Here is an 8982-nt window from a genome sequence, read left to right as displayed (position 1 = left end):
TTTTTTTTTTAAGGCCAATTGACCATATGGAAAAAGAGGTATAAAACTTCATTAAAGAAAATAATTTCTTAAAAATTGGAACTGGGCAAACAGAAGCTAATGACTCCATGAGACATCAGGAAACAATAAAACAAAGTCAAATAACAGATGTGTATTTGGTAGAAAGAAGATTATAAGTGGTAAAAATCAGACTACTCTGAAAAAAAATACCTACAGAAGACATTCAACTTATTCCAATCTCTTATAAATATTTCAAGGAGCAAGAAAAATTCTTAAAAGTAACAAAATAGAGGCAGCTAGGTCGCTCAGTGGATTGAGGGCCAAGCCCAGAGATAGGAGGTTGTGGGTTCAAATATGACCTTAGATATTGCCTAACTGTGTGACCCTAGGCAAGTCATTTAACACCTATTGCCTAGCCCTTACCATTCTTGAGCCCTGTAACCAACACACAGTATTAATTCCAAGATGGAAGGTAAGGATTAAAAAAAAAAAGGAGGCTCTTCTAGTTACCACCTTAAGAAGACCCCAAAATGAAAACTCTCAGAAATATTATGTCCAATTTCCAGATTTCCCAAGAAAATACTTCAAATGTTCATAAAGAAAACATTTAAGTATCATGGAACCACAGACAGGATCATGCAAGATTTGGCAGCAACCACATTAAAGGAACAGAGGGTTGAAATAAGATATTCCAGAAAGCAAAAACTCTGAGATTACATCTAAGAATAATCTATCAAGCAAAACTGAGTATAATCTTTGAAGGGGAAAAAAATCAATTTTAATGAAATAGAGGACTTTCAGGTATTCATAATGAAAATATTATTTCTGAATAGAAATTTTGACTTCAAGACTCAAGAGAAGCACAAAAAGGTAAATATGAACAAAAAAATCACAAGACTCAATAAGGCTGAACTTTCTAAATGAGAAGATACATGTAGCTTCTAAGAACTTTATCATTATTATGCAGTTATGAGAAAAATTAATGTTGAATTATATTCTTTATTACCAGTATTTCTATGTGAATTCATTCATTTCCTTAGCCTTTTAAGGTCAAGCAGCAACTCAAGGCCATAACTGAATAATTACTTCCAGACTCCCATGGTATCTACCTCTGAAGGTCAGTGACATTTACTTTTTTTATCTTATAAACAAAAGCCAGCCTGAGCAAATCCTTCCCTAGAATATGCCTTTTTTATCCTTGCTATTCCCCCTATCAAGATTTGGAGTGATTTAGTCTACAACAAATTAAAGTTAGCCAGTGAAAACCAGATTGAAATAGCTTATGCATTTCTAACCAAAGATTGCTAGGGGAAGCTGGGTTTCATAAACCAGCTAACATTTCTTAAGTGCCAAAAAGGAGTGGTTCAGCCATTTTTCTTAGTTTAGTGGTCTACATAGTAGTAGTAGTCTACTATACTGCTTGAGTGGTCCTTCCTTTCCTAGAATGAAGTAAGGGGAAAGGAGCTAAGATTTCCAAAACCTCTTCCTAATTAAAATATCCACCAATCAGTACTGCCAGGGAAGATCCAAAAGATATACTGTCAGACCAAACAGGGAAGATACACCTTAGTATAAAAGACTGTCAGCTTCTTGCTCAGAGTCTTTTGGCACAAATGGAGGTAATCCATTGACTTGACCATTATTAGCAAATCACATTATTGGTATCAGCAGCCCAGGCAAAGTTGGCACAAATCTTTTTGGCACTTTTTATTTCATTTAGATCCTCAAATGGACACTGAATTGATGAAGCTGACTACTCTTGTCCTGATAGAAAGGTGATAGTCTCATAGTGCAGACTGAGATTTTTTTTCAATATGACCAATGCAGGAATCTGTTTAGCTATTGTAATGATTAAAAATGATAAAGGCTGGTATTACTAGAGAAATTAATAGTTTAATTAAAGCCATGTTGAAAATATCTATACAACCACGCCTGATTAGATTTAAAAATGCCGCCCATCCATATCTCACCCATCTTCCTTAGTCTCACACGCCAGAGGGAGGGTGTCTCAAGCCTGACCTTTGAATTTAAGTCGAGCTCTACATTGGTTCCCGTTGTCTGATGTAATCACGTCAGAAACCGGAAACCCATTGGATCACAATAAATGTAGTCTCAAAGTCCCCCACATGTCCACGGGAAGTTTGTAAGATACTTTTAAATGGCACCTCCTTGAATTCCAAACACACACTATATATATATATATATATATATATATATATATATATATATTTTTTTTTTTACAAAGGTTTGGGTTTTCTATCTTTTTCAAGGAAAGTGAGAAGTGTAGTCAAAAAAGTTGGGGTGATCTCTTAATCCTTGCTAATAAGGAGGGGTAGAAGGATTGACTAAATTTCTTACATGCACAGCTATAGCACGAACCATCATGTTTGGTTTCTTCATTTCTCTTTGTATCATTATTGTTTCTGGACCACTTTGAATTACAGTAGGTCCTTCTAGTTCCTCTGTCTCTTTTATTATAATTGTCATTTTTGGAAAAATCAATTTGTTGCTTGAATCTACAAAAACAAATAATATAGCCTAGACATCCACAAAGGAAGATGATTTTGTTTTTTGAGTGTTAATTGTAGGTTGCCTGTTTTGATTTTGGCTCCTACTAGTTTGGAGGGCAAAATGTTTTACCTCCTCAATTTCCTTTTCTCATTTTACTTGTTTCAACTGTCTTTTCAAATCAGCTATCATTTCATCTATGTCTGCATCAGTCTGTCTTGCTATCCTTGCTTCCTTCTGCTTTGAGTTACATCCTCCAGTGGCAGTGATTCCCACTGTGGACAATTTTGCCTAAAGTAGTTTTGTATTGGGATTGATGTTCCCTTCACAAATTGCCTACAGATATGATCTATGGTATCTTGGGCATGAGTATCACATAATCAAAGGATTGTTTCTGATGCCTCAATTACTGTATCCAGAAAACTACTTGGGTGTCTTCTTCTCCCTGTTTTAATTTCTCAAATTTTTGCCAAGAATTTGGTCTTTTTGCGTGAATTCTCATTGCCTCTAGTAAGTCCGTTCTACACTGAATCAAATACCTAAGGTTTGCATGCTGTGTGGAATCTAGATCCTGATGAACTAATGGCCAAGCCGTTAAATTTGGGTTTGTCCTCATTTCGCTCAGGAATTTTTCCTTTTCTGAGGAAGAGTAAAATTCCCCTAAAAGAAATTCCACGTCTTCAAAACTGGAATTAAATAATGTGAATACCCTTTTTAATTCTTTAATACTTTTGAATGGTTTTTCAAAAAACTTGGGAAAGTGTCTCTTTAGGACCTCCATGTCACTTGGTGTGAATGCTTTATATGTTTTCACATGCACTACCCCTTCACCAGGCTGCACTATTGTTCTGTCTACAATTGGTAGAAGAAAGACTACGACGTTTGTGGATGGTTGGTTGTTAGTGGTGGTATTGTTTCCTGGTTTTTGGACTCCACAATCTCTACTTGGAGAATTGTGTGCTTGTCCAATTCCTTTCCTTCCCTTAATTGTTTCAGTACTTAGAACAGCAGTTTGATGTTATCTACCAGTTCCTGAGAATCAGCATCTTTCTTAGTTGTAATTGCATTGAAATATTGCCATAAGTGAGAGCATACATTTTTCGACACCATTAGGAATTGCCAGATAGATAGGGTTAAGGCTATGGCAGTTGGGATAAAGCAGATACATTCAGCAAGGGTTAGAGCACACCATTTATAGTAGTCATAGAAGTCAAAACTTGTTGCACGAAATTGGGGACCGTTCTAAACCAAAAATCCATAACACCTTGCATAAAAGACCATGAAATAATAGATATACTAAATAAGATGAATGTTATCCTATCTTCATTCTGGATGTATCAGAAGACTTAAGATTGTTCACTGACTTTGCTTGCCAATTAATGTAGTCAATAAAATTGGGGTGCTCTCTTAATACTTGCTAATATGGAGGGGTAGAAGGTGATTGAGGTGATAGGAGAGGAATAAAAGGGATGGCTGAGTTTAGGGAAGGAATGGACAAGGTGGTAAATTGGATGGTAAGGGAATAGGTGGGGTATTCAGGAGAGGCAGCTTAAACAGGCTAGACACTCAGGCTGGAGACAGAGGATACTGGGGAACAGGCTGAACCCTTCCAGACAGGAAAGGTATCTCTATAGACACAAGGAGTTGGGCCAGTCAGAAATGATTTAAATCTGCCTTGAGGGCTTTTCTTGTCAGTTTCTCAAGTCCCTCAAGGGAGTAGTCGAAGGGCTCCTCCCTGTCAGTGAAACTGATGGGTTCAGGAGGAAGTCTCGGGTAAGGGCTTCCTCCCAAGATGGATGCCTCCAGTTCCCTCAGAAAAATAAAAGAAATAATTCCTCCCCTCTTCAACCCTTGCCTAATCTTCGAAACAATGATTCACCAGAGGGTTTGAGTAGGTAACAGGGGGATTTATTAATATTCTGGGTTAGTCAGAAGGAGAGAAGGGTTTGGTGTTTCTGACAGCTGCTAGAGAGAAACTCAAGATGGGGGAGGATCACAGGAGTGGGTTGGACTGAGAGAGAGCCTGCTCTCCCAGCCAGGAAAGATTTGGCTGCCTTTAAAATAAAGTATATACTAAATCAATAAAATAAGGGATAGTTTGATCTCAAGGATGTCCTACTTGCCTATAGGGAAACTAAACCCACAAAGTCTAATCACTAAAACCCAAAAGCCACCCTTCCTCCCAGGACCCACAGGGAAAACAGGAAAGGTAACAGGGTAATAATATGGAGAAGGTCAGGGAGAGGTCCAGAGAAATTAGCTAGGTTCAAATTGTCCAGAGACAAAAGCACAGGTCAAAAGCAAAGCCGAAACCCAAAAGCAGAGCTTCAGCTGGACCTTCCACTCTCTTCAAGCCTCAGGTTCCAACTGAACTTCTGTCAGCATTACAAGGTTCTAACTGCCAGAAGTTTTCAGTTAACTTTTGCGAGGGTAAAAGCTTTTGTTGCATCTTTTAATTACAGAAAACATTATGAAAAAAGGTATATTTTTATTAATAGAAAAATAAAAAAAATTTAATTGCCATTGAAAATATATGAGCTACCTTCTTACAGAGTTTGGAACCTATATACTCTAAGCACAGAGAGTTAAAATGGGATTCCTTTACTTTTCTTCAGAAAAGCATTTCTTGTTCAGGAAGAAAATGATTGATGTGTCTAAAAATCATCTATTGTTACATATGCTGCCAAACAGTTTCATACTTTGATGCATTCTGTTCTCCTCTTCATTTTCAGGTGTTCCAAGGCCTTAATCACTGTCATACCTTCAAAAATCATTTATCCAGTTTTCATTTAGCTTGCTGACCACCCCACATCAAAGATCTTCAAAGAGAAAATGAGTCTCTATTATAACTGTGGTGTTCATCCTCAAAGAAAGGGACATCTTGTTGAGTTAGAATATATCTGGTTTGGAGTAGTTCATCCAATTCATTTAGGTAATACGAGGCTGAGTCATTGAGATAATAATCCTTTGACCTGATGAAGCAGGCTTGCACCCTGCCATCTTGCTGTAGTCATGCGCCTCCCACAACACTCAGCACAAACAATTGTTGAGTATTTTCAGCTTTAACAGTTCCTTTGGCCATACTTCAGAACTTATTCTACTTTATACCATTTGCAGTATTTACCTAGCCATCTTTGAGAATGAGTTCCACCAAATGAGAGAATGTCCTTCGATTAGGGAATGGCTGAACAAATTGTGGTATCTGCTGGTGATGGAATACTACTGTGCTCAAAGGAATAATAAACTGGAGGAATTCCATGTGAACTGGAATGACCTCCAGGAACTGATGCAGAGTGAAAGGAGCAGAACCAGGAGAACATTGTACACAGAGACTGATACACTGTGGTACAATCAAACATAATGGTCTTCTCTACTAGCAGCAATGCAGTGATCCAGAGCAAGGCTGAGGGACTTATGAGAAACAAAACTAGCCATATTCAGAGGAAGAACTGTGGGAGCAGAAACACAGAAGAAAAACAACTGCTTGAACATGTGGGCTGATGGGGATATTATTGGGGATGAAGACACTAAACAATAACTCTAATCCAACTATCAATAATATGGAATTAGGTCTTAATCAATGATACATGTAAAACCAGTGGAATTGTGTGTCAGCTAAGGGAGGTTAGGGGGGCTTGGGGAGAGGGAAAGAACATAAAACATGTAACTATGGGAAAATATTCAAAATAAAAATAAAAATATAATTTTAAAAAAAGAATGAGTTCCACCATGTTTCATGATAATGTTTTTATCAGATATGCCAGTGCTGAGCTGCAGCAGCTTTACCTCTTTGGCCACTTTCTTACATTATTAGTCCCTAGGACAGACAGCAGGGAGAAAACCATATCAAAGAGGACTGGTTGAATGAGCCAGTTCATTCTGGAGGCTGTATAAGCAGAGAAACAAGGTCCTGCTCCTTCCCCTCTCCCTCTCTTTCTTTCCTTTTCCATTTCTCTTTCCCTCTCTCCCCCATCTATCCCTTCTTCCTCTTCCTCCTTCTTCTCCTCTCTCTATCTCTCTGCCTCAGTCTGACTGATCCTCTCTCTCTCTCTCTCTCTCTCTCTCTCTCTCTCTCTCTCTCTCTCACACACACACACACACACACACACACGCGCGCGCGCGCACGCTCACACACACACACACACACACAAACAATCATATACACACACTACTTGAGATTCTATAAGCTTTCTCTTGGTAAGTGGGGAGAGAGCTTCTCTCCTCTCACCCCAGTAGGCTCAGCAGTTCCAAGTGCATAATAGCAAAGAACATGTGTTTGCCTAAGTGAGCCACATACTAGACCTCTGGTCTCTTGGATGCCTCTTCTGTTTTGTGCTTCATTCCCTGAGTCCAAATCACAAAAACTGATGTTAGGCTATATAGATATTGCCAGTCCAGGTGTTAACCTCATAAATTTGAATGATCCAGAGTTCTTCAGCTGGTGCTGGTTGCCTAATCAGGGGTGTTTTCTGAAACTACAATATTTCCCTTGGGTTCAAGTCCTATTATTATCTTCTCCTATCCAAGTCCTACACATATTAGCTATGTGACTATGGGTAAGTCACTTAACCTCTCAGTGTCTCCAATCAATTCCTTAAGCCTATAATTTGCAGATTTGTTACCAATCCACATGCCAATAGAATCACAGTTCCACGCTTTGTTTTATTTTTTAATGCCCTGGGAAAACTTGTGTTCCACTGGCATAGTGTTCAAAATCCCACGATTTCCTTTACGAAGAGAGAGTGATGAGGCACTGGATTTCAGCTTCAATTTTTTTTAAAGGAGGGAAAAAAACATTTTTAATAGTGATGTCTGTATCACTGTTACTACCAAAGGATTCCTTGTCATGGGTTTGATGATGGAAAGCCTGTAGCAGTGAAAGAATGATCAAGCCCAACTTCAGAGTTCACATAATTGAGAATAAGTACTTCCTGACATGACTACATCCTAAAACAAGTCCTATTCTTTACGTTGCTTCTAGTGACCTCCAGTGGCTAACGTGGATATTGCTAGCAATTACTTATTTCACCTTTATTTTTCCTTTCTGATTTCAATTCAATTTATTTTTTAAAAAACCCTTATTTTCCGTCTTATTAACAGCTCTAAATCAGAAGGGCAGGGGCTGGATGAATGGAGGTAAGTGGCTTGCCCAGGATCACACAGCTAGAAAGTATCTGAGACCAGATTCTTTTTTTTAAAACCCTGACTTTCTGTCTTAGTAACACCTCTAGAATAGAAGGGCAAGGACTAGGCAAATGGGTTAAGTGACTTGCCCAGAGCCACAGAGCTGGGAAATGTTTAAAGCCAAATTTGAACCCAGGGATTTTTGACTCCAGGCCTGACTCTCTATCCACTGGGCCACTTAGTTGCCCCTGTTAGTTCATTTTAACACAGGTTAATTAAGCCCCTCCAAAGTAAAGGTACTGCATGTGACAGGTTCCAGCACTGCAAAAAAGAGATAGACCAGAGTATCAGATCGAGAGCTGGCCTGTGGGCCAAGAAGATCTGTGTTTAAGCCCGACCCCTGATATGTATACAGAGATTCGTGCTCTGCTAAACCAGGGACAGTCCCGTTTAGTTCAACAAGCATTCGTTAAGCTCTTACTATGTATAAGACACTATGATGATGCTGGGAATACAAAGAGAAGAAATAGAGCCCCTGTCCTCTTTGTACTCAAATTCTATTGGGGGAATACAATACATACAAGCACATAAAAAGCAGAAAGCACTAGCCATGGTCACCCAGGCACATTTTAGAGAGGGATTGGTACCTATTCTAAATTATAAAAGGAGAAAATAAGGGATAAGGAAGGGTGAATTCCAGGAGGGAGAGACAGGATTCGCAAAATTCGCAAAAGTCAGAGGATTTTGGTTGGAACACAGAGCATATAAAAGCATTAATGGAAAATGAAAATGGAAAAGCAAGGCAGAGCCACCATGCTGAGGGCATTGAATGACAGGTTTAAAAGCTGGTACTTTCCTTTCATTTTTCAGAGGGATCTACTGGATCTTATCCAAATGAACCAACAATGGATGAGTGTTAATTAATTTTGTTAAATGTTATATGACATGGGAGGGCAGCTGGGTGGCTCAGTGGATTGAGAGCCAAACCTAGAGACAGGTGGTGTTGGGTTCAAATCTGACCTCAGACACTTCCTAGCTGTATGACCCTGGGCAAGTCACTTAACCCCCATTGATTAGCCCTTATCACTCTTCTGCCTTGGAACTAATATACAGTATTGATTCTAAAATGGAAGGTAATGGAAGCAGCTGGGTAGGTCAGTGGATTGAGAGCCAGACCCAGAGATGGGAGGTCCTGGATTCAAATCTGGTCTCAGACACTTCCCAGCTGTGTGACCCTGGGCAAGTCACTTGACCCTCATTGCCTAGCCCTTACCACTCTTCGAAGCCTTGGAGCCAATACACAGTATTGACTCCAAGACGGAAGGTAAGGGTTTAAATAAAATAAAAAAT

The 8982-nt window shown here is 39.0% G+C and overlaps 1 pseudogene; it reads right to left on the bottom strand.

Annotated features, from left to right (window-relative positions):
• Window positions 1-1642: 1642 nt before the first annotated feature.
• Window positions 1643-6386, bottom strand: LOC123249535 (annotated as a pseudogene).
• Between the last annotated feature and the right edge of the window lie 2596 nt (window positions 6387-8982).

The sequence above is a fragment of the Gracilinanus agilis genome, chromosome 1 (genome assembly GCF_016433145.1).
Source record: "Gracilinanus agilis isolate LMUSP501 chromosome 1, AgileGrace, whole genome shotgun sequence".
NCBI classification, from domain to species: domain Eukaryota; kingdom Metazoa; phylum Chordata; class Mammalia; order Didelphimorphia; family Didelphidae; genus Gracilinanus; species Gracilinanus agilis.
The sequence above is the reverse complement of the archived record's forward strand: the minus strand, read 5'-3'. Positions and strand labels throughout refer to the sequence as shown.